Source organism: Osmerus eperlanus, chromosome 22, assembly GCF_963692335.1.
Source record: "Osmerus eperlanus chromosome 22, fOsmEpe2.1, whole genome shotgun sequence".
In the NCBI taxonomy this organism is placed as follows: domain Eukaryota; kingdom Metazoa; phylum Chordata; class Actinopteri; order Osmeriformes; family Osmeridae; genus Osmerus; species Osmerus eperlanus.
In genome coordinates, this window is record NC_085039.1 from 266,097 (window position 1) to 289,514 (window position 23,418).

Here is a 23,418-nt window from a genome sequence, read left to right on the forward strand (position 1 = left end):
GTGACGCTATCGACCGTCACAAGAGACGACATGCCTCTCCACGGTCTGTACTGGCTGGGGATTGAACCCCGTCAACTTCAAGGAAAAAAGTTGCCACTGTAGTTGCCACTATAACTACGATGCCCCCAAAAAATCATATACAATCGCACATGTCGAGCCACAGTTCACTTTTTCAAACCCACTTACTGACTTCAAAGCAATGGGACGGCGTTAGCACCCTACAAAAGTGGCAGCGGTGGGATTTGAACCCACGCCTCCGGAGAGACTGGAGCCTAAATCCAGCGCCTTGGACCGCTCGGCCACGCTACCACGTTGTCAGGTCTTGGCCCCCCGGGCTCTTCCCGAAGCTGATCGATCGTCCAGGAGCTCACGTGACATTCTTAATGCCTGGAAGCGCTTGAACGTCACAAGATAAAACAGATCTAACAATAGCCCTCCTAAATAGCTCTTACACATGAACTTTACGGCGCTATTTTTAACATTACCTCCATTCTTATTTATTATTTTGCTCATACTGGTACTATCTGTCCTTGTATTGTTTTTCTTTTTTGTCTTGTTGTTCTATTTGTGATGCTATAGCCTGCATGGAGAATACCAAATCAAATTCCTAGTATCTGTATACATGGCGAAATAAAGTTGATTTGAATCTCTCTCAAGGTTCTGCATTGGCCAGGAATCGAGCCCTGGTCAACTGCTTGGAAGGCAGCTATGCTTGCCACTATACCACCAATGCTCCCAGCAGACTCCATGATCGCACAGCATTTCGAGGGACGGTTCACCTTTCCACACCACCTACTGACGTCCAACTAGTAAGAAATTGCCCTAAGCCTGGTTTATACTTCTGCGGAGTTTGAAACACGTGGCCTAATCGTGACGCTATCGACCGTCACAAGAGACGAGATGCCTCTCCACGGTCTGTACTGGCTGGGGATTGAACCCCGTCAACTTCAAGGAAAAAAGTTGCCACTGTAGTTGCCACTATAACTACGATGCCCCCAAAAAATCATATACAATCGCACATGTCGAGCCACAGTTCACTTTTTCAAACCCACTTACTGACTTCAAAGCAATGGGACGGCGTTAGCACCCTACAAAAGTGGCAGCGGTGGGATTTGAACCCACGCCTACGGAGAGACTGGAGCCTAAATCCAGCGCCTTGGACCGCTCGGCCACGCTACCACGTTGTCAGGTCTTGGCCCCCCGGGCTCTTCCCGAAGCTGATCGATCGTCCAGGAGCTCACGTGACATTCTTAATGCCTGGAAGCGCTTGAACGTCACAAGATAAAACAGATCTAACAATAGCCCTCCTAAATAGCTCTTACACATGAACTTTACGGCGCTTTATTAAACATTACCTCCATTCTTATTTATTATTTTGCTCATACTGGTACTATCTGTCCTTGTATTGTTTTTCTTTTTTGTCTTGTTGTTCTATTTGTGATGCTATAGCCTGCATGGAGAATACCAAATCAAATTCCTAGTGTCTGTATACATGGCGAAATAAAGTTGATTTGAATCTCTCTCAAGGTTCTGCATTGGCCAGGAATCGAGCCCTGGTCAACTGCTTGGAAGGCAGCTATGCTTGCCACTATACCACCAATGCCCCCAACAGACTCCATGATCGCACAGCATTTCGAGGGACGGTTCACCTTTCCACACCACCTACTGACGTCCAACTAGTAAGAAATTGCCCTAAGCCTGGTTTATACTTCTGCGGAGTTTGAAACACGTGGCCTAATCGTGACGCTATCGACCGTCACAAGAGACGAGATGCCTCTCCACGGTCTGTACTGGCTGGGGATTGAACCCCGTCAACTTCAAGGAAAAAAGTTGCCACTGTAGTTGCCACTATAACTACGATGCCCCCAAAAAATCATATACAATCGCACATGTCGAGCCACAGTTCACTTTTTCAAACCCACTTACTGACTTCAAAGCAATGGGACGGCGTTAGCACCCTACAAAAGTGGCAGCGGTGGGATTTGAACCCACGCCTCCGGAGAGACTGGAGCCTAAATCCAGCGCCTTGGACCGCTCGGCCACGCTACCACGTTGTCAGGTCTTGGCCCCCCGGGCTCTTCCCGAAGCTGATCGATCGTCCAGGAGCTCACGTGACATTCTTAATGCCTGGAAGCGCTTGAACGTCACAAGATAAAACAGATCTAACAATAGCCCTCCTAAATAGCTCTTACACATGAACTTTACGGCGCTTTATTTAACATTACCTCCATTCTTATTTATTATTTTGCTCATACTGGTACTATCTGTCCTTGTATTGTTTTTCTTTTTTGTCTTGTTGTTCTATTTGTGATGCTATAGCCTGCATGGAGAATACCAAATCAAATTCCTAGTATCTGTATACATGGCGAAATAAAGTTGATTTGAATCTCTCTCAAGGTTCTGCATTGGCCAGGAATCGAGCCCTGGTCAACTGCTTGGAAGGCAGCTATGCTTGCCACTATACCACCAATGCCCCCAACAGACTCCATGATCGCACAGCATTTCGAGGGACGGTTCACCTTTCCACACCACCTACTGACGTCCAACTAGTAAGAAATTGCCCTAAGCCTGGTTTATACTTCTGCGGAGTTTGAAACACGTGGCCTAATCGTGACGCTATCGACCGTCACAAGAGACGAGATGCCTCTCCACGGTCTGTACTGGCTGGGGATTGAACCCCGTCAACTTCAAGGAAAAAAGTTGCCACTGTAGTTGCCACTATAACTACGATGCCCCCAAAAAATCATATACAATCGCACATGTCGAGCCACAGTTCACTTTTTCAAACCCACTTACTGACTTCAAAGCAATGGGACGGCGTTAGCACCCTACAAAAGTGGCAGCGGTGGGATTTGAACCCACGCCTCCGGAGAGACTGGAGCCTAAATCCAGCGCCTTGGACCGCTCGGCCACGCTACCACGTTGTCAGGTCTTGGCCCCCCGGGCTCTTCCCGAAGCTGATCGATCGTCCAGGAGCTCACGTGACATTCTTAATGCCTGGAAGCGCTTGAACGTCACAAGATAAAACAGATCTAACAATAGCCCTCCTAAATAGCTCTTACACATGAACTTTACGGCGCTTTATTTAACATTACCTCCATTCTTATTTATTATTTTGCTCATACTGGTACTATCTGTCCTTGTATTGTTTTTCTTTTTTGTCTTGTTGTTCTATTTGTGATGCTATAGCCTGCATGGAGAATACCAAATCAAATTCCTAGTATCTGTATACATGGCGAAATAAAGTTGATTTGAATCTCTCTCAAGGTTCTGCATTGGCCAGGAATCGAGCCCTGGTCAACTGCTTGGAAGGCAGCTATGCTTGCCACTATACCACCAATGCCCCTAACAGACTCCATGATCGCACAGCATTTCGAGGGACGGTTCACCTTTCCACACCACCTACTGACGTCCAACTAGTAAGAAATTGCCCTAAGCCTGGTTTATACTTCTGCGGAGTTTGAAACACGTGGCCTAATCGTGACGCTATCGACCGTCACAAGAGACGAGATGCCTCTCCACGGTCTGTACTGGCTGGGGATTGAACCCCGTCAACTTCAAGGAAAAAAGTTGCCACTGTAGTTGCCACTATAACTACGATGCCCCCAAAAAATCATATACAATCGCACATGTCGAGCCACAGTTCACTTTTTCAAACCCACTTACTGACTTCAAAGCAATGGGACGGCGTTAGCACCCTACAAAAGTGGCAGCGGTGGGATTTGAACCCACGCCTCCGGAGAGACTGGAGCCTAAATCCAGCGCCTTGGACCGCTCGGCCACGCTACCACGTTGTCAGGTCTTGGCCCCCCGGGCTCTTCCCGAAGCTGATCGATCGTCCAGGAGCTCACGTGACATTCTTAATGCCTGGAAGCGCTTGAACGTCACAAGATAAAACAGATCTAACAATAGCCCTCCTAAATAGCTCTTACACATGAACTTTACGGCGCTTTATTTAACATTACCTCCATTCTTATTTATTATTTTGCTCATACTGGTACTATCTGTCCTTGTATTGTTTTTCTTTTTTGTCTTGTTGTTCTATTTGTGATGCTATAGCCTGCATGGAGAATACCAAATCAAATTCCTAGTATCTGTATACATGGCGAAATAAAGTTGATTTGAATCTCTCTCAAGGTTCTGCATTGGCCAGGAATCGAGCCCTGGTCAACTGCTTGGAAGGCAGCTATGCTTGCCACTATACCACCAATGCTCCCAACAGACTCCATGATCGCACAGCATTTCGAGGGACGGTTCACCTTTCCACACCACCTACTGACGTCCAACTAGTAAGAAATTGCCCTAAGCCTGGTTTATACTTCTGCGGAGTTTGAAACACGTGGCCTAATCGTGACGCTATCGACCGTCACAAGAGACGACATGCCTCTCCACGGTCTGTACTGGCTGGGGATTGAACCCCGTCAACTTCAAGGAAAAAAGTTGCCACTGTAGTTGCCACTATAACTACGATGCCCCCAAAAAATCATATACAATCGCACATGTCGAGCCACAGTTCACTTTTTCAAACCCACTTACTGACTTCAAAGCAATGGGACGGCGTTAGCACCCTACAAAAGTGGCAGCGGTGGGATTTGAACCCACGCCTCCGGAGAGACTGGAGCCTAAATCCAGCGCCTTGGACCGCTCGGCCACGCTACCACGTTGTCAGGTCTTGGCCCCCCGGGCTCTTCCCGAAGCTGATCGATCGTCCAGGAGCTCACGTGACATTCTTAATGCCTGGAAGCGCTTGAACGTCACAAGATAAAACAGATCTAACAATAGCCCTCCTAAATAGCTCTTACACATGAACTTTACGGCGCTTTATTTAACATTACCTCCATTCTTATTTATTATTTTGCTCATACTGGTACTATCTGTCCTTGTATTGTTTTTCTTTTTTGTCTTGTTGTTCTATTTGTGATGCTATAGCCTGCATGGAGAATACCAAATCAAATTCCTAGTATCTGTATACATGGCGAAATAAAGTTGATTTGAATCTCTCTCAAGGTTCTGCATTGGCCAGGAATCGAGCCCTGGTCAACTGCTTGGAAGGCAGCTATGCTTGCCACTATACCACCAATGCTCCCAGCAGACTCCATGATCGCACAGCATTTCGAGGGACGGTTCACCTTTCCACACCACCTACTGACGTCCAACTAGTAAGAAATTGCCCTAAGCCTGGTTTATACTTCTGCGGAGTTTGAAACACGTGGCCTAATCGTGACGCTATCGACCGTCACAAGAGACGAGATGCCTCTCCACGGTCTGTACTGGCTGGGGATTGAACCCCGTCAACTTCAAGGAAAAAAGTTGCCACTGTAGTTGCCACTATAACTACGATGCCCCCAAAAAATCATATACAATCGCACATGTCGAGCCACAGTTCACTTTTTCAAACCCACTTACTGACTTCAAAGCAATGGGACGGCGTTAGCACCCTACAAAAGTGGCAGCGGTGGGATTTGAACCCACGCCTACGGAGAGACTGGAGCCTAAATCCAGCGCCTTGGACCGCTCGGCCACGCTACCACGTTGTCAGGTCTTGGCCCCCCGGGCTCTTCCCGAAGCTGATCGATCGTCCAGGAGCTCACGTGACATTCTTAATGCCTGGAAGCGCTTGAACGTCACAAGATAAAACAGATCTAACAATAGCCCTCCTAAATAGCTCTTACACATGAACTTTACGGCGCTTTATTAAACATTACCTCCATTCTTATTTATTATTTTGCTCATACTGGTACTATCTGTCCTTGTATTGTTTTTCTTTTTTGTCTTGTTGTTCTATTTGTGATGCTATAGCCTGCATGGAGAATACCAAATCAAATTCCTAGTGTCTGTATACATGGCGAAATAAAGTTGATTTGAATCTCTCTCAAGGTTCTGCATTGGCCAGGAATCGAGCCCTGGTCAACTGCTTGGAAGGCAGCTATGCTTGCCACTATACCACCAATGCCCCCAACAGACTCCATGATCGCACAGCATTTCGAGGGACGGTTCACCTTTCCACACCACCTACTGACGTCCAACTAGTAAGAAATTGCCCTAAGCCTGGTTTATACTTCTGCGGAGTTTGAAACACGTGGCCTAATCGTGACGCTATCGACCGTCACAAGAGACGACATGCCTCTCCACGGTCTGTACTGGCTGGGGATTGAACCCCGTCAACTTCAAGGAAAAAAGTTGCCACTGTAGTTGCCACTATAACTAAGATGCCCCCAAAAAATCATATACAATCGCACATGTCGAGCCACAGTTCACTTTTTCAAACCCACTTACTGACTTCAAAGCAATGGGACGGCGTTAGCACCCTACAAAAGTGGCAGCGGTGGGATTTGAACCCACGCCTCCGGAGAGACTGGAGCCTAAATCCAGCGCCTTGGACCGCTCGGCCACGCTACCACGTTGTCAGGTCTTGGCCCCCCGGGCTCTTCCCGAAGCTGATCGATCGTCCAGGAGCTCACGTGACATTCTTAATGCCTGGAAGCGCTTGAACGTCACAAGATAAAACAGATCTAACAATAGCCCTCCTAAATAGCTCTTACACATGAACTTTACGGCGCTTTATTTAACATTACCTCCATTCTTATTTATTATTTTGCTCATACTGGTACTATCTGTCCTTGTATTGTTTTTCTTTTTTGTCTTGTTGTTCTATTTGTGATGCTATAGCCTGCATGGAGAATACCAAATCAAATTCCTAGTATCTGTATACATGGCGAAATAAAGTTGATTTGAATCTCTCTCAAGGTTCTGCATTGGCCAGGAATCGAGCCCTGGTCAACTGCTTGGAAGGCAGCTATGCTTGCCACTATACCACCAATGCTCCCAACAGACTCCATGATCGCACAGCATTTCGAGGGACGGTTCACCTTTCCACACCACCTACTGACGTCCAACTAGTAAGAAATTGCCCTAAGCCTGGTTTATACTTCTGCGGAGTTTGAAACACGTGGCCTAATCGTGACGCTATCGACCGTCACAAGAGACGAGATGCCTCTCCACGGTCTGTACTGGCTGGGGATTGAACCCCGTCAACTTCAAGGAAAAAAGTTGCCACTGTAGTTGCCACTATAACTACGATGCCCCCAAAAAATCATATACAATCGCACATGTCGAGCCACAGTTCACTTTTTCAAACCCACTTACTGACTTCAAAGCAATGGGACGGCGTTAGCACCCTACAAAAGTGGCAGCGGTGGGATTTGAACCCACGCCTACGGAGAGACTGGAGCCTAAATCCAGCGCCTTGGACCGCTCGGCCACGCTACCACGTTGTCAGGTCTTGGCCCCCCGGGCTCTTCCCGAAGCTGATCGATCGTCCAGGAGCTCACGTGACATTCTTAATGCCTGGAAGCGCTTGAACGTCACAAGATAAAACAGATCTAACAATAGCCCTCCTAAATAGCTCTTACACATGAACTTTACGGCGCTTTATTTAACATTACCTCCATTCTTATTTATTATTTTGCTCATACTGGTACTATCTGTCCTTGTATTGTTTTTCTTTTTTGTCTTGTTGTTCTATTTGTGATGCTATAGCCTGCATGGAGAATACCAAATCAAATTCCTAGTGTCTGTATACATGGCGAAATAAAGTTGATTTGAATCTCTCTCAAGGTTCTGCATTGGCCAGGAATCGAGCCCTGGTCAACTGCTTGGAAGGCAGCTATGCTTGCCACTATACCACCAATGCCCCCAACAGACTCCATGATCGCACAGCATTTCGAGGGACGGTTCACCTTTCCACACCACCTACTGACGTCCAACTAGTAAGAAATTGCCCTAAGCCTGGTTTATACTTCTGCGGAGTTTGAAACACGTGGCCTAATCGTGACGCTATCGACCGTCACAAGAGACGAGATGCCTCTCCACGGTCTGTACTGGCTGGGGATTGAACCCCGTCAACTTCAAGGAAAAAAGTTGCCACTGTAGTTGCCACTATAACTACGATGCCCCAAAAAATCATATACAATCGCACATGTCGAGCCACAGTTCACTTTTTCAAACCCACTTACTGACTTCAAAGCAATGGGACGGCGTTAGCACCCTACAAAAGTGGCAGCTGTGGGATTTGAACCCACGCCTCCGGAGAGACTGGAGCCTAAATCCAGCGCCTTGGACCGCTCGGCCACGCTACCACGTTGTCAGGTCTTGGCCCCCCGGGCTCTTTCCGAAGCTGATCGATCGTCCAGGAGCTCACGTGACATTCTTAATGCCTGGAAGCGCTTGAACGTCACAAGATAAAACAGATCTAACAATAGCCCTCCTAAATAGCTCTTACACATGAACTTTACGGCGCTTTATTTAACATTACCTCCATTCTTATTTATTATTTTTCTCATACTGGTACTATCTGTCCTTGTATTGTTTTTCTTTTTTGTCTTGTTGTTCTATTTGTGATGCTATAGCCTGCATGGAGAATACCAAATCAAATTCCTAGTATCTGTATACATGGCGAAATAAAGTTGATTTGAATCTCTCTCAAGGTTCTGCATTGGCCAGGAATCGAGCCCTGGTCAGCTGCTTGGAAGGCAGCTATGCTTGCCACTATACCACCAATGCCCCCAACAGACTCCATGATCGCACAGCATTTCGAGGGACGGTTCACCTTTCCACACCACCTACTGACGTCCAACTAGTAAGAAATTGCCCTAAGCCTGGTTTATACTTCTGCGGAGTTTGAAACACGTGGCCTAATCGTGACGCTATCGACCGTCACAAGAGACGAGATGCCTCTCCACGGTCTGTACTGGCTGGGGATTGAACCCCGTCAACTTCAAGGAAAAAAGTTGCCACTGTAGTTGCCACTATAACTACGATGCCCCCAAAAAATCATATACAATCGCACATGTCGAGCCACAGTTCACTTTTTCAAACCCACTTACTGACTTCAAAGCAATGGGACGGCGTTAGCACCCTACAAAAGTGGCAGCGGTGGGATTTGAACCCACGCCTCCGGAGAGACTGGAGCCTAAATCCAGCGCCTTGGACCGCTCGGCCACGCTACCACGTTGTCAGGTCTTGGCCCCCCGGGCTCTTTCCGAAGCTGATCGATCGTCCAGGAGCTCACGTGACATTCTTAATGCCTGGAAGCGCTTGAACGTCACAAGATAAAACAGATCTAACAATAGCCCTCCTAAATAGCTCTTACACATGAACTTTACGGCGCTTTATTTAACATTACCTCCATTCTTATTTAGCTCATACTGGTACTATCTGTCCTTGTATTGTTTTTCTTTTTTGTCTTGTTGTTCTATTTGTGATGCTATAGCCTGCATGGAGAATACCAAATCAAATTCCTAGTATCTGTATACATGGCGAAATAAAGTTGATTTGAATCTCTCTCAAGGTTCTGCATTGGCCAGGAATCGAGCCCTGGTCAGCTGCTTGGAAGGCAGCTATGCTTGCCACTATACCACCAATGCCCCCAACAGACTCCATGATCGCACAGCATTTCGAGGGACGGTTCACCTTTCCACACCACCTACTGACGTCCAACTAGTAAGAAATTGCCCTATGCCTGGTTTATACTTCTGCGGAGTTTGAAACACGTGGCCTAATCGTGACGCTATCGACCGTCACAAGAGACGAGATGCCTCTCCACGGTCTGTACTGGCTGGGGATTGAACCCCGTCAACTTCAAGGAAAAAAGTTGCCACTGTAGTTGCCACTATAACTACGATGCCCCCAAAAAATCATATACAATCGCACATGTCGAGCCACAGTTCACTTTTTCAAACCCACTTACTGACTTCAAAGCAATGGGACGGCGTTAGCACCCTACAAAAGTGGCAGCGGTGGGATTTGAACCCACGCCTCCGGAGAGACTGGAGCCTAAATACAGCGCCTTGGACCGCTCGGCCACGCTACCACGTTGTCAGGTCTTGGCCCCCCGGGCTCTTTCCGAAGCTGATCGATCGTCCAGGAGCTCACGTGACATTCTTAATGCCTGGAAGCGCTTGAACGTCACAAGATAAAACAGATCTAACAATAGCCCTCCTAAATAGCTCTTACACATGAACTTTACGGCGCTTTATTTAACATTACCTCCATTCTTATTTAGCTCATACTGGTACTATCTGTCCTTGTATTGTTTTTCTTTTTTGTCTTGTTGTTCTATTTGTGATGCTATAGCCTGCATGGAGAATACCAAATCAAATTCCTAGTATCTGTATACATGGCGAAATAAAGTTGATTTGAATCTCTCTCAAGGTTCTGCATTGGCCAGGAATCGAGCCCTGGTCAGCTGCTTGGAAGGCAGCTATGCTTGCCACTATACCACCAATGCCCCCAACAGACTCCATGATCGCACAGCATTTCGAGGGACGGTTCACCTTTCCACACCACCTACTGACGTCCAACTAGTAAGAAATTGCCCTATGCCTGGTTTATACTTCTGCGGAGTTTGAAACACGTGGCCTAATCGTGACGCTATCGACCGTCACAAGAGACGAGATGCCTCTCCACGGTCTGTACTGGCTGGGGATTGAACCCCGTCAACTTCAAGGAAAAAAGTTGCCACTGTAGTTGCCACTATAACTACGATGCCCCCAAAAAATCATATACAATCGCACATGTCGAGCCACAGTTCACTTTTTCAAACCCACTTACTGACTTCAAAGCAATGGGACGGCGTTAGCACCCTACAAAAGTGGCAGCGGTGGGATTTGAACCCACGCCTCCGGAGAGACTGGAGCCTAAATACAGCGCCTTGGACCGCTCGGCCACGCTACCACGTTGTCAGGTCTTGGCCCCCCGGGCTCTTTCCGAAGCTGATCGATCGTCCAGGAGCTCACGTGACATTCTTAATGCCTGGAAGCGCTTGAACGTCACAAGATAAAACAGATCTAACAATAGCCCTCCTAAATAGCTCTTACACATGAACTTTACGGCGCTTTATTTAACATTACCTCCATTCTTATTTATTATTTTTCTCATACTGGTACTATCTGTCCTTGTATTGTTTTTCTTTTTTGTCTTGTTGTTCTATTTGTGATGCTATAGCCTGCATGGAGAATACCAAATCAAATTCCTAGTATCTGTATACATGGCGAAATAAAGTTGATTTGAATCTCTCTCAAGGTTCTGCATTGGCCAGGAATCGAGCCCTGGTCAGCTGCTTGGAAGGCAGCTATGCTTGCCACTATACCACCAATGCCCCCAACAGACTCCATGATCGCACAGCATTTCGAGGGACGGTTCACCTTTCCACACCACCTACTGACGTCCAACTAGTAAGAAATTGCCCTAAGCCTGGTTTATACTTCTGCGGAGTTTGAAACACGTGGCCTAATCGTGACGCTATCGACCGTCACAAGAGACGAGATGCCTCTCCACGGTCTGTACTGGCTGGGGATTGAACCCCGTCAACTTCAAGGAAAAAAGTTGCCACTGTAGTTGCCACTATAACTACGATGCCCCCAAAAAATCATATACAATCGCACATGTCGAGCCACAGTTCACTTTTTCAAACCCACTTACTGACTTCAAAGCAATGGGACGGCGTTAGCACCCTACAAAAGTGGCAGCGGTGGGATTTGAACCCACGCCTCCGGAGAGACTGGAGCCTAAATACAGCGCCTTGGACCGCTCGGCCACGCTACCACGTTGTCAGGTCTTGGCCCCCCGGGCTCTTTCCGAAGCTGATCGATCGTCCAGGAGCTCACGTGACATTCTTAATGCCTGGAAGCGCTTGAACGTCACAAGATAAAACAGATCTAACAATAGCCCTCCTAAATAGCTCTTACACATGAACTTTACGGCGCTTTATTTAACATTACCTCCATTCTTATTTATTATTTTTCTCATACTGGTACTATCTGTCCTTGTATTGTTTTTCTTTTTTGTCTTGTTGTTCTATTTGTGATGCTATAGCCTGCATGGAGAATACCAAATCAAATTCCTAGTATCTGTATACATGGCGAAATAAAGTTGATTTGAATCTCTCTCAAGGTTCTGCATTGGCCAGGAATCGAGCCCTGGTCAGCTGCTTGGAAGGCAGCTATGCTTGCCACTATACCACCAATGCCCCCAACAGACTCCATGATCGCACAGCATTTCGAGGGACGGTTCACCTTTCCACACCACCTACTGACGTCCAACTAGTAAGAAATTGCCCTAAGCCTGGTTTATACTTCTGCGGAGTTTGAAACACGTGGCCTAATCGTGACGCTATCGACCGTCACAAGAGACGAGATGCCTCTCCACGGTCTGTACTGGCTGGGGATTGAACCCCGTCAACTTCAAGGAAAAAAGTTGCCACTGTAGTTGCCACTATAACTACGATGCCCCCAAAAAATCATATACAATCGCACATGTCGAGCCACAGTTCACTTTTTCAAACCCACTTACTGACTTCAAAGCAATGGGACGGCGTTAGCACCCTACAAAAGTGGCAGCGGTGGGATTTGAACCCACGCCTCCGGAGAGACTGGAGCCTAAATACAGCGCCTTGGACCGCTCGGCCACGCTACCACGTTGTCAGGTCTTGGCCCCCCGGGCTCTTCCCGAAGCTGATCGATCGTCCAGGAGCTCACGTGACATTCTTAATGCCTGGAAGCGCTTGAACGTCACAAGATAAAACAGATCTAACAATAGCCCTCCTAAATAGCTCTTACACATGAACTTTACGGCGCTTTATTTAACATTACCTCCATTCTTATTTATTATTTTGCTCATACTGGTACTATCTGTCCTTGTATTGTTTTTCTTTTTTGTCTTGTTGTTCTATTTGTGATGCTATAGCCTGCATGGAGAATACCAAATCAAATTCCTAGTGTCTGTATACATGGCGAAATAAAGTTGATTTGAATCTCTCTCAAGGTTCTGCATTGGCCAGGAATCGAGCCCTGGTCAACTGCTTGGAAGGCAGCTATGCTTGCCACTATACCACCAATGCCCCCAACAGACTCCATGATCGCACAGCATTTCGAGGGACGGTTCACCTTTCCACACCACCTACTGACGTCCAACTAGTAAGAAATTGCCCTATGCCTGGTTTATACTTCTGCGGAGTTTGAAACACGTGGCCTAATCGTGACGCTATCGACCGTCACAAGAGACGAGATGCCTCTCCACGGTCTGTACTGGCTGGGGATTGAACCCCGTCAACTTCAAGGAAAAAAGTTGCCACTGTAGTTGCCACTATAACTACGATGCCCCAAAAAATCATATACAATCGCACATGTCGAGCCACAGTTCACTTTTTCAAACCCACTTACTGACTTCAAAGCAATGGGACGGCGTTAGCACCCTACAAAAGTGGCAGCTGTGGGATTTGAACCCACGCCTCCGGAGAGACTGGAGCCTAAATCCAGCGCCTTGGACCGCTCGGCCACGCTACCACGTTGTCAGGTCTTGGCCCCCCGGGCTCTTTCCGAAGCTGATCGATCGTCCAGGAGCTCACGTGACATTCTTAATGCCTGGAAGCGCTTGAACGTCACAAGATAAAACAGATCTAACAATAGCCCTCCTAAATAGCTCTTACACATGAACTTTACGGCACTTTATTTAACATTACCTCCATTCTTATTTATTATTTTGCTCATACTGGTACTATCTGTCCTTGTATTGTTTTTCTTTTTTGTCTTGTTGTTCTATTTGTGATGCTATAGCCTGCATGGAGAATACCAAATCAAATTCCTAGTGTCTGTATACATGGCGAAATAAAGTTGATTTGAATCTCTCTCAAGGTTCTGCATTGGCCAGGAATCGAGCCCTGGTCAACTGCTTGGAAGGCAGCTATGCTTGCCACTATACCACCAATGCCCCCAACAGACTCCATGATCGCACAGCATTTCGAGGGACGGTTCACCTTTCCACACCACCTACTGACGTCCAACTAGTAAGAAATTGCCCTATGCCTGGTTTATACTTCTGCGGAGTTTGAAACACGTGGCCTAATCGTGACGCTATCGACCGTCACAAGAGACGAGATGCCTCTCCACGGTCTGTACTGGCTGGGGATTGAACCCCGTCAACTTCAAGGAAAAAAGTTGCCACTGTAGTTGCCACTATAACTACGATGCCCCCAAAAAATCATATACAATCGCACATGTCGAGCCACAGTTCACTTTTTCAAACCCACTTACTGACTTCAAAGCAATGGGACGGCGTTAGCACCCTACAAAAGTGGCAGCGGTGGGATTTGAACCCACGCCTCCGGAGAGACTGGAGCCTAAATACAGCGCCTTGGACCGCTCGGCCACGCTACCACGTTGTCAGGTCTTGGCCCCCCGGGCTCTTTCCGAAGCTGATCGATCGTCCAGGAGCTCACGTGACATTCTTAATGCCTGGAAGCGCTTGAACGTCACAAGATAAAACAGATCTAACAATAGCCCTCCTAAATAGCTCTTACACATGAACTTTACGGCGCTTTATTTAACATTACCTCCATTCTTATTTATTATTTTTCTCATACTGGTACTATCTGTCCTTGTATTGTTTTTCTTTTTTGTCTTGTTGTTCTATTTGTGATGCTATAGCCTGCATGGAGAATACCAAATCAAATTCCTAGTATCTGTATACATGGCGAAATAAAGTTGATTTGAATCTCTCTCAAGGTTCTGCATTGGCCAGGAATCGAGCCCTGGTCAGCTGCTTGGAAGGCAGCTATGCTTGCCACTATACCACCAATGCCCCCAACAGACTCCATGATCGCACAGCATTTCGAGGGACGGTTCACCTTTCCACACCACCTACTGACGTCCAACTAGTAAGAAATTGCCCTAAGCCTGGTTTATACTTCTGCGGAGTTTGAAACACGTGGCCTAATCGTGACGCTATCGACCGTCACAAGAGACGAGATGCCTCTCCACGGTCTGTACTGGCTGGGGATTGAACCCTGTCAACTTCAAGGAAAAAAGTTGCCACTGTAGTTGCCACTATAACTACGATGCCCCCAAAAAATCATATACAATCGCACATGTCGAGCCACAGTTCACTTTTTCAAACCCACTTACTGACTTCAAAGCAATGGGACGGCGTTAGCACCCTACAAAAGTGGCAGCGGTGGGATTTGAACCCACGCCTCCGGAGAGACTGGAGCCTAAATACAGCGCCTTGGACCGCTCGGCCACGCTACCACGTTGTCAGGTCTTGGCCCCCCGGGCTCTTCCCGAAGCTGATCGATCGTCCAGGAGCTCACGTGACATTCTTAATGCCTGGAAGCGCTTGAACGTCACAAGATAAAACAGATCTAACAATAGCCCTCCTAAATAGCTCTTACACATGAACTTTACGGCGCTTTATTTAACATTACCTCCATTCTTATTTATTATTTTGCTCATACTGGTACTATCTGTCCTTGTATTGTTTTTCTTTTTTGTCTTGTTGTTCTATTTGTGATGCTATAGCCTGCATGGAGAATACCAAATCAAATTCCTAGTGTCTGTATACATGGCGAAATAAAGTTGATTTGAATCTCTCTCAAGGTTCTGCATTGGCCAGGAATCGAGCCCTGGTCAACTGCTTGGAAGGCAGCTATGCTTGCCACTATACCACCAATGCCCCCAACAGACTCCATGATCGCACAGCATTTCGAGGGACGGTTCACCTTTCCACACCACCTACTGACGTCCAACTAGTAAGAAATTGCCCTATGCCTGGTTTATACTTCTGCGGAGTTTGAAACACGTGGCCTAATCGTGACGCTATCGACCGTCACAAGAGACGAGATGCCTCTCCACGGTCTGTACTGGCTGGGGATTGAACCCCGTCAACTTCAAGGAAAAAAGTTGCCACTGTAGTTGCCACTATAACTACGATGCCCCAAAAAATCATATACAATCGCACATGTCGAGCCACAGTTCACTTTTTCAAACCCACTTACTGACTTCAAAGCAATGGGACGGCGTTAGCACCCTACAAAAGTGGCAGCTGTGGGATTTGAACCCACGCCTCCGGAGAGACTGGAGCCTAAATCCAGCGCCTTGGACCGCTCGGCCACGCTACCACGTTGTCAGGTCTTGGCCCCCCGGGCTCTTTCCGAAGCTGATCGATCGTCCAGGAGCTCACGTGACATTCTTAATGCCTGGAAGCGCTTGAACGTCACAAGATAAAACAGATCTAACAATAGCCCTCCTAAATAGCTCTTACACATGAACTTTACGGCACTTTATTTAACATTACCTCCATTCTTATTTATTATTTTGCTCATACTGGTACTATCTGTCCTTGTATTGTTTTTCTTTTTTGTCTTGTTGTTCTATTTGTGATGCTATAGCCTGCATGGAGAATACCAAATCAAATTCCTAGTGTCTGTATACATGGCGAAATAAAGTTGATTTGAATCTCTCTCAAGGTTCTGCATTGGCCAGGAATCGAGCCCTGGTCAACTGCTTGGAAGGCAGCTATGCTTGCCACTATACCACCAATGCCCCCAACAGACTCCATGATCGCACAGCATTTCGAGGGACGGTTCACCTTTCCACACCACCTACTGACGTCCAACTAGTAAGAAATTGCCCTATGCCTGGTTTATACTTCTGCGGAGTTTGAAACACGTGGTCTAATCGTGACGCTATCGACCGTCACAAGAGACGAGATGCCTCTCCACGGTCTGTACTGGCTGGGGATTGAACCCCGTCAACTTCAAGGAAAAAAGTTGCCACTGTAGTTGCCACTATAACTACGATGCCCCAAAAAATCATATACAATCGCACATGTCGAGCCACAGTTCACTTTTTCAAACCCACTTACTGACTTCAAAGCAATGGGACGGCGTTAGCACCCTACAAAAGTGGCAGCTGTGGGATTTGAACCCACGCCTCCGGAGAGACTGGAGCCTAAATCCAGCGCCTTGGACCGCTCGGCCACGCTACCACGTTGTCAGGTCTTGGCCCCCCGGGCTCTTTCCGAAGCTGATCGATCGTCCAGGAGCTCACGTGACATTCTTAATGCCTGGAAGCGCTTGAACGTCACAAGATAAAACAGATCTAACAATAGCCCTCCTAAATAGCTCTTACACATGAACTTTACGGCGCTTTATTTAACATTACCTCCATTCTTATTTATTATTTTTCTCATACTGGTACTATCTGTCCTTGTATTGTTTTTCTTTTTTGTCTTGTTGTTCTATTTGTGATGCTATAGCCTGCATGGAGAATACCAAATCAAATTCCTAGTATCTGTATACATGGCGAAATAAAGTTGATTTGAATCTCTCTCAAGGTTCTGCATTGGCCAGGAATCGAGCCCTGGTCAGCTGCTTGGAAGGCAGCTATGCTTGCCACTATACCACCAATGCCCCCAACAGACTCCATGATCGCACAGCATTTCGAGGGACGGTTCACCTTTCCACACCACCTACTGACGTCCAACTAGTAAGAAATTGCCCTAAGCCTGGTTTATACTTCTGCGGAGTTTGAAACACGTGGCCTAATCGTGACGCTATCGACCGTCACAAGAGACGAGATGCCTCTCCACGGTCTGTACTGGCTGGGGATTGAACCCCGTCAACTTCAAGGAAAAAAGTTGCCACTGTAGTTGCCACTATAACTACGATGCCCCCAAAAAATCATATACAATCGCACATGTCGAGCCACAGTTCACTTTTTCAAACCCACTTACTGACTTCAAAGCAATGGGACGGCGTTAGCACCCTACAAAAGTGGCAGCGGTGGGATTTGAACCCACGCCTCCGGAGAGACTGGAGCCTAAATCCAGCGCCTTGGACCGCTCGGCCACGCTACCACGTTGTCAGGTCTTGGCCCCCCGGGCTCTTTCCGAAGCTGATCGATCGTCTAGGAGCTCACGTGACATTCTTAATGCCTGGAAGCGCTTGAACGTCACAAGATAAAACAGATCTAACAATAGCCCTCCTAAATAGCTCTTACACATGAACTTTACGGCGCTTTATTTAACATTACCTCCATTCTTATTTAGCTCATACTGGTACTATCTGTCCTTGTATTGTTTTTCTTTTTTGTCTTGTTGTTCTATTTGTGATGCTATAGCCTGCATGGAGAATACCAAATCAAATTCCTAGTATCTGTATACATGGCGAAATAAAGTTGATTTGAATCTCTCTCAAGGTTCTGCATTGGCCAGGAATCGAGCCCTGGTCAGCTGCTTGGAAGGCAGCTATGCTTGCCACTATACCACCAATGCCCCCAACAGACTCCATGATCGCACAGCATTTCGATGGACGGTTCACCTTTCCACACCACCTACTGACGTCCAACTAGTAAGAAATTGCCCTATGCCTGGTTTATACTTCTGCGGAGTTTGAAACACGTGGCCTAATCGTGACGCTATCGACCGTCACAAGAGACGAGATGCCTCTCCACGGTCTGTACTGGCTGGGGATTGAACCCCGTCAACTTCAAGGAAAAAAGTTGCCACTGTAGTTGCCACTATAACTACGATGCCCCCAAAAAATCATATACAATCGCACATGTCGAGCCACAGTTCACTTTTTCAAACCCACTTACTGACTTCAAAGCAATGGGACGGCGTTAGCACCCTACAAAAGTGGCAGCGGTGGGATTTGAACCCACGCCTCCGGAGAGACTGGAGCCTAAATACAGCGCCTTGGACCGCTCGGCCACGCTACCACGTTGTCAGGTCTTGGCCCCCCGGGCTCTTTCCGAAGCTGATCGATCGTCCAGGAGCTCACGTGACATTCTTAATGCCTTGAAGCGCTTGAACGTCACAAGATAAAACAGATCTAACAATAGCCCTCCTAAATAGCTCTTACACATGAACTTTACGGCGCTTTATTTAACATTACCTCCATTCTTATTTAGCTCATACTGGTACTATCTGTCCTTGTATTGTTTTTCTTTTTTGTCTTGTTGTTCTATTTGTGATGCTATAGCCTGCATGGAGAATACCAAATCAAATTCCTAGTATCTGTATACATGGCGAAATAAAGTTGATTTGAATCTCTCTCAAGGTTCTGCATTGGCCAGGAATCGAGCCCTGGTCAGCTGCTTGGAAGGCAGCTATGCTTGCCACTATACCACCAATGCCCCCAACAGACTCCATGATCGCACAGCATTTCGAGGGACGGTTCACCTTTCCACACCACCTACTGACGTCCAACTAGTAAGAAATTGCCCTATGCCTGGTTTATACTTCTGCGGAGTTTGAAACACGTGGCCTAATCGTGACGCTATCGACCGTCACAAGAGACGAGATGCCTCTCCACGGTCTGTACTGGCTGGGGATTGAACCCCGTCAACTTCAAGGAAAAAAGTTGCCACTGTAGTTGCCACTATAACTACGATGCCCCCAAAAAATCATATACAATCGCACATGTCGAGCCACAGTTCACTTTTTCAAACCCACTTACTGACTTCAAAGCAATGGGACGGCGTTAGCACCCTACAAAAGTGGCAGCGGTGGGATTTGAACCCACGCCTCCGGAGAGACTGGAGCCTAAATACAGCGCCTTGGACCGCTCGGCCACGCTACCACGTTGTCAGGTCTTGGCCCCCCGGGCTCTTTCCGAAGCTGATCGATCGTCCAGGAGCTCACGTGACATTCTTAATGCCTGGAAGCGCTTGAACGTCACAAGATAAAACAGATCTAACAATAGCCCTCCTAAATAGCTCTTACACATGAACTTTACGGCGCTTTATTTAACATTACCTCCATTCTTATTTATTATTTTTCTCATACTGGTACTATCTGTCCTTGTATTGTTTTTCTTTTTTGTCTTGTTGTTCTATTTGTGATGCTATAGCCTGCATGGAGAATACCAAATCAAATTCCTAGTATCTGTATACATGGCGAAATAAAGTTGATTTGAATCTCTCTCAAGGTTCTGCATTGGCCAGGAATCGATCCCTGGTCAGCTGCTTGGAAGGCAGCTATGCTTGCCACTATACCACCAATGCCCCCAACAGACTCCATGATCGCACAGCATTTCGAGGGACGGTTCACCTTTCCACACCACCTACTGACGTCCAACTAGTAAGAAATTGCCCTAAGCCTGGTTTATACTTCTGCGGAGTTTGAAACACGTGGCCTAATCGTGACGCTATCGACCGTCACAAGAGACGAGATGCCTCTCCACGGTCTGTACTGGCTGGGGATTGAACCCCGTCAACTTCAAGGAAAAAAGTTGCCACTGTAGTTGCCACTATAACTACGATGCCCCCAAAAAATCATATACAATCGCACATGTCGAGCCACAGTTCACTTTTTCAAACCCACTTACTGACTTCAAAGCAATGGGACGGCGTTAGCACCCTACAAAAGTGGCAGCGGTGGGATTTGAACCCACGCCTCCGGAGAGACTGGAGCCTAAATACAGCGCCTTGGACCGCTCGGCCACGCTACCACGTTGTCAGGTCTTGGCCCCCCGGGCTCTTCCCGAAGCTGATCGATCGTCCAGGAGCTCACGTGACATTCTTAATGCCTGGAAGCGCTTGAACGTCACAAGATAAAACAGATCTAACAATAGCCCTCCTAAATAGCTCTTACACATGAACTTTACGGCGCTTTATTTAACATTACCTCCATTCTTATTTAGCTCATACTGGTACTATCTGTCCTTGTATTGTTTTTCTTTTTTGTCTTGTTGTTCTATTTGTGATGCTATAGCCTGCATGGAGAATACCAAATCAAATTCCTAGTATCTGTATACATGGCGAAATAAAGTTGATTTGAATCTCTCTCAAGGTTCTGCATTGGCCAGGAATCGAGCCCTGGTCAACTGCTTGGAAGGCAGCTATGCTTGCCACTATACCACCAATGCTCCCAACAGACTCCATGATCGCACAGCATTTCGAGGGACGGTTCACCTTTCCACACCACCTACTGACGTCCAACTAGTAAGAAATTGCCCTAAGCCTGGTTTATACTTCTGCGGAGTTTGAAACACGTGGCCTAATCGTGACGCTATCGACCGTCACAAGAGACGAGATGCCTCTCCACGGTCTGTACTGGCTGGGGATTGAACCCCGTCAACTTCAAGGAAAAAAGTTGCCACTGTAGTTGCCACTATAACTACGATGCCCCAAAAAATCATATACAATCGCACATGTCGAGCCACAGTTCACTTTTTCAAACCCACTTACTGACTTCAAAGCAATGGGACGGCGTTAGCACCCTACAAAAGTGGCAGCTGTGGGATTTGAACCCACGCCTCCGGAGAGACTGGAGCCTAAATCCAGCGCCTTGGACCGCTCGGCCACGCTACCACGTTGTCAAGTCTTGGCCCCCCGGGCTCTTCCCGAAGCTGATCGATCGTCCAGGAGCTCACGTGACATTCTTAATGCCTGGAAGCGCTTGAACGTCACAAGATAAAACAGATCTAACAATAGCCCTCCTAAATAGCTCTTACACATGAACTTTACGGCGCTTTATTTAACATTACCTCCATTCTTCTTTATTATTTTGCTCATACTGGTACTATCTGTCCTTGTATTGTTTTTCTTTTTTGTCTTGTTGTTCTATTTGTGATGCTATAGCCTGCATGGAGAATACCAAATCAAATTCCTAGTATCTGTATACATGGCGAAATAAAGTTGATTTGAATCTCTCTCAAGGTTCTGCATTGGCCAGGAATCGAGCCCTGGTCAGCTGCTTGGAAGGCAGCTATGCTTGCCACTATACCACCAATGCCCCCAACAGACTCCATGATCGCACAGCATTTCGAGGGACGGTTCACCTTTCCACACCACCTACTGACGTCCAACTAGTAAGAAATTGCCCTAAGCCTGGTTTATACTTCTGCGGAGTTTGAAACACGTGGCCTAATCGTGACGCTATCGACCGTCACAAGAGACGAGATGCCTCTCCACGGTCTGTACTGGCTGGGGATTGAACCCCGTCAACTTCAAGGAAAAAAGTTGCCACTGTAGTTGCCACTATAACTACGATGCCCCAAAAAATCATATACAATCGCACATGTCGAGCCACAGTTCACTTTTTCAAACCCACTTACTGACTTCAAAGCAATGGGACGGCGTTAGCACCCTACAAAAGTGGCAGCGGTGGGATTTGAACCCACGCCTCCGGAGAGACTGGAGCCTAAATCCAGCGCCTTGGACCGCTCGGCCACGCTACCACGTTGTCAGGTCTTGGCCCCCCGGGCTCTTCCCGAAGCTGATCGATCGTCCAGGAGCTCACGTGACATTCTTAATGCCTGGAAGCGCTTGAACGTCACAAGATAAAACAGATCTAACAATAGCCCTCCTAAATAGCTCTTACACATGAACTTTACGGCGCTTTATTTAACATTACCTCCATTCTTATTTATTATTTTGCTCATACTGGTACTATCTGTCCTTGTATTGTTTTTCTTTTTTGTCTTGTTGTTCTATTTGTGATGCTATAGCCTGCATGGAGAATACCAAATCAAATTCCTAGTATCTGTATACATGGCGAAATAAAGTTGATTTGAATCTCTCTCAAGGTTCTGCATTGGCCAGGAATCGAGCCCTGGTCAGCTGCTTGGAAGGCAGCTATGCTTGCCACTATACCACCAATGCCCCCAACAGACTCCATGATCGCACAGCATTTCGAGGGACGGTTCACCTTTCCACACCACCTACTGACGTCCAACTAGTAAGAAATTGCCCTAAGCCTGGTTTATACTTCTGCGGAGTTTGAAACACGTGGCCTAATCGTGACGCTATCGACCGTCACAAGAGACGAGATGCCTCTCCACGGTCTGTACTGGCTGGGGATTGAACCCCGTCAACTTCAAGGAAAAAAGTTGCCACTGTAGTTGCCACTATAACTACGATGCCCCCAAAAAATCATATACAATCGCACATGTCGAGCCACAGTTCACTTTTTCAAACCCACTTACTGACTTCAAAGCAATGGGACGGCGTTAGCACCCTACAAAAGTGGCAGCGGTGGGATTTGAACCCACGCCTCCGGAGAGACTGGAGCCTAAATCCAGCGCCTTGGTCCGCTCGGCCACGCTACCACGGAATGCTGTTAAGCATTCTCACTATTGTTTTCCTGTTTCTCTTTATTGTGAGAATGCTGTTAAAGAGACTACTAAAGAGCTCACATTTACAGATTTTCAGCTATGAGCCTTGAAGCGAGAGCAGCCTTTCAAATTCTCTCACTAACTTCAATGGAGAGGTGAGTAAAATCAGTCAGAGAAAGCAAGAAGGAACAAGATTTTGAAACTGCCGATAGAGTCGTATTTCTGACCGCACAGACATATAAAGGACATCTCTGGTTTCGGCAGAGTCTTGGGTCTCGGAAAATATCCTTATATTTTGGATTGGACGTATAGTTTTGCGTCTAGGTCAACTTGTTTGAGGTGTGGATGCTAGGTAAATGTTCGTTTTTCTCTCTGCCTAGCTCGTTAGCTATCACAGCTGCGCCATCACCGTGGCAACCAAACAAACAAGCACCAGGAAAGCAAAAGGAACACGTTTTTGAAACTGCAGGTAGAGTCGTATTTCTGACTGCACAGACATATAAAGAATATCTCTGGTTTCGGCA

At 47.0% G+C, this 23,418-nt stretch overlaps 20 non-coding genes across 20 annotated transcripts; all 20 read right to left on the reverse strand.

Annotated features, from left to right (window-relative positions):
• Positions 1–227: 227 nt before the first annotated feature.
• Positions 228–309, reverse strand: trnal-uag (transfer RNA leucine (anticodon UAG)). Its single transcript has one exon. It is a non-coding gene; the product is annotated as a tRNA-Leu (tRNA).
• A 788-nt stretch (positions 310–1,097) lies between these two features.
• Positions 1,098–1,179, reverse strand: trnal-uag (transfer RNA leucine (anticodon UAG)). The gene has a single exon. It is a non-coding gene; the product is annotated as a tRNA-Leu (tRNA).
• A 788-nt stretch (positions 1,180–1,967) lies between these two features.
• On the reverse strand, positions 1,968–2,049 carry trnal-uag (transfer RNA leucine (anticodon UAG)). The gene has a single exon. It is a non-coding gene; the product is annotated as a tRNA-Leu (tRNA).
• A 788-nt stretch (positions 2,050–2,837) lies between these two features.
• Positions 2,838–2,919, reverse strand: trnal-uag (transfer RNA leucine (anticodon UAG)). The gene has a single exon. It is a non-coding gene; the product is annotated as a tRNA-Leu (tRNA).
• Positions 2,920–3,707: 788 nt separating this feature from the next.
• Positions 3,708–3,789, reverse strand: trnal-uag (transfer RNA leucine (anticodon UAG)). The gene has a single exon. It is a non-coding gene; the product is annotated as a tRNA-Leu (tRNA).
• Positions 3,790–4,577: 788 nt separating this feature from the next.
• trnal-uag (transfer RNA leucine (anticodon UAG)) lies at positions 4,578–4,659 on the reverse strand. Its single transcript has one exon. It is a non-coding gene; the product is annotated as a tRNA-Leu (tRNA).
• A 788-nt stretch (positions 4,660–5,447) lies between these two features.
• On the reverse strand, positions 5,448–5,529 carry trnal-uag (transfer RNA leucine (anticodon UAG)). The gene has a single exon. It is a non-coding gene; the product is annotated as a tRNA-Leu (tRNA).
• A 788-nt stretch (positions 5,530–6,317) lies between these two features.
• Positions 6,318–6,399, reverse strand: trnal-uag (transfer RNA leucine (anticodon UAG)). Its single transcript has one exon. It is a non-coding gene; the product is annotated as a tRNA-Leu (tRNA).
• Positions 6,400–7,187: 788 nt separating this feature from the next.
• On the reverse strand, positions 7,188–7,269 carry trnal-uag (transfer RNA leucine (anticodon UAG)). Its single transcript has one exon. It is a non-coding gene; the product is annotated as a tRNA-Leu (tRNA).
• Positions 7,270–8,056: 787 nt separating this feature from the next.
• On the reverse strand, positions 8,057–8,138 carry trnal-uag (transfer RNA leucine (anticodon UAG)). The gene has a single exon. It is a non-coding gene; the product is annotated as a tRNA-Leu (tRNA).
• A 788-nt stretch (positions 8,139–8,926) lies between these two features.
• On the reverse strand, positions 8,927–9,008 carry trnal-uag (transfer RNA leucine (anticodon UAG)). Its single transcript has one exon. It is a non-coding gene; the product is annotated as a tRNA-Leu (tRNA).
• Positions 9,009–9,789: 781 nt separating this feature from the next.
• trnal-uag (transfer RNA leucine (anticodon UAG)) lies at positions 9,790–9,871 on the reverse strand. Its single transcript has one exon. It is a non-coding gene; the product is annotated as a tRNA-Leu (tRNA).
• A 781-nt stretch (positions 9,872–10,652) lies between these two features.
• trnal-uag (transfer RNA leucine (anticodon UAG)) lies at positions 10,653–10,734 on the reverse strand. The gene has a single exon. It is a non-coding gene; the product is annotated as a tRNA-Leu (tRNA).
• A 2,527-nt stretch (positions 10,735–13,261) lies between these two features.
• On the reverse strand, positions 13,262–13,343 carry trnal-uag (transfer RNA leucine (anticodon UAG)). Its single transcript has one exon. It is a non-coding gene; the product is annotated as a tRNA-Leu (tRNA).
• Positions 13,344–15,870: 2,527 nt separating this feature from the next.
• Positions 15,871–15,952, reverse strand: trnal-uag (transfer RNA leucine (anticodon UAG)). Its single transcript has one exon. It is a non-coding gene; the product is annotated as a tRNA-Leu (tRNA).
• Positions 15,953–16,739: 787 nt separating this feature from the next.
• Positions 16,740–16,821, reverse strand: trnal-uag (transfer RNA leucine (anticodon UAG)). Its single transcript has one exon. It is a non-coding gene; the product is annotated as a tRNA-Leu (tRNA).
• Positions 16,822–17,609: 788 nt separating this feature from the next.
• Positions 17,610–17,691, reverse strand: trnal-uag (transfer RNA leucine (anticodon UAG)). Its single transcript has one exon. It is a non-coding gene; the product is annotated as a tRNA-Leu (tRNA).
• A 3,376-nt stretch (positions 17,692–21,067) lies between these two features.
• Positions 21,068–21,149, reverse strand: trnal-uag (transfer RNA leucine (anticodon UAG)). Its single transcript has one exon. It is a non-coding gene; the product is annotated as a tRNA-Leu (tRNA).
• Positions 21,150–21,936: 787 nt separating this feature from the next.
• Positions 21,937–22,018, reverse strand: trnal-uag (transfer RNA leucine (anticodon UAG)). The gene has a single exon. It is a non-coding gene; the product is annotated as a tRNA-Leu (tRNA).
• Positions 22,019–22,806: 788 nt separating this feature from the next.
• Positions 22,807–22,888, reverse strand: trnal-uag (transfer RNA leucine (anticodon UAG)). Its single transcript has one exon. It is a non-coding gene; the product is annotated as a tRNA-Leu (tRNA).
• Between the last annotated feature and the right edge of the window lie 530 nt (positions 22,889–23,418).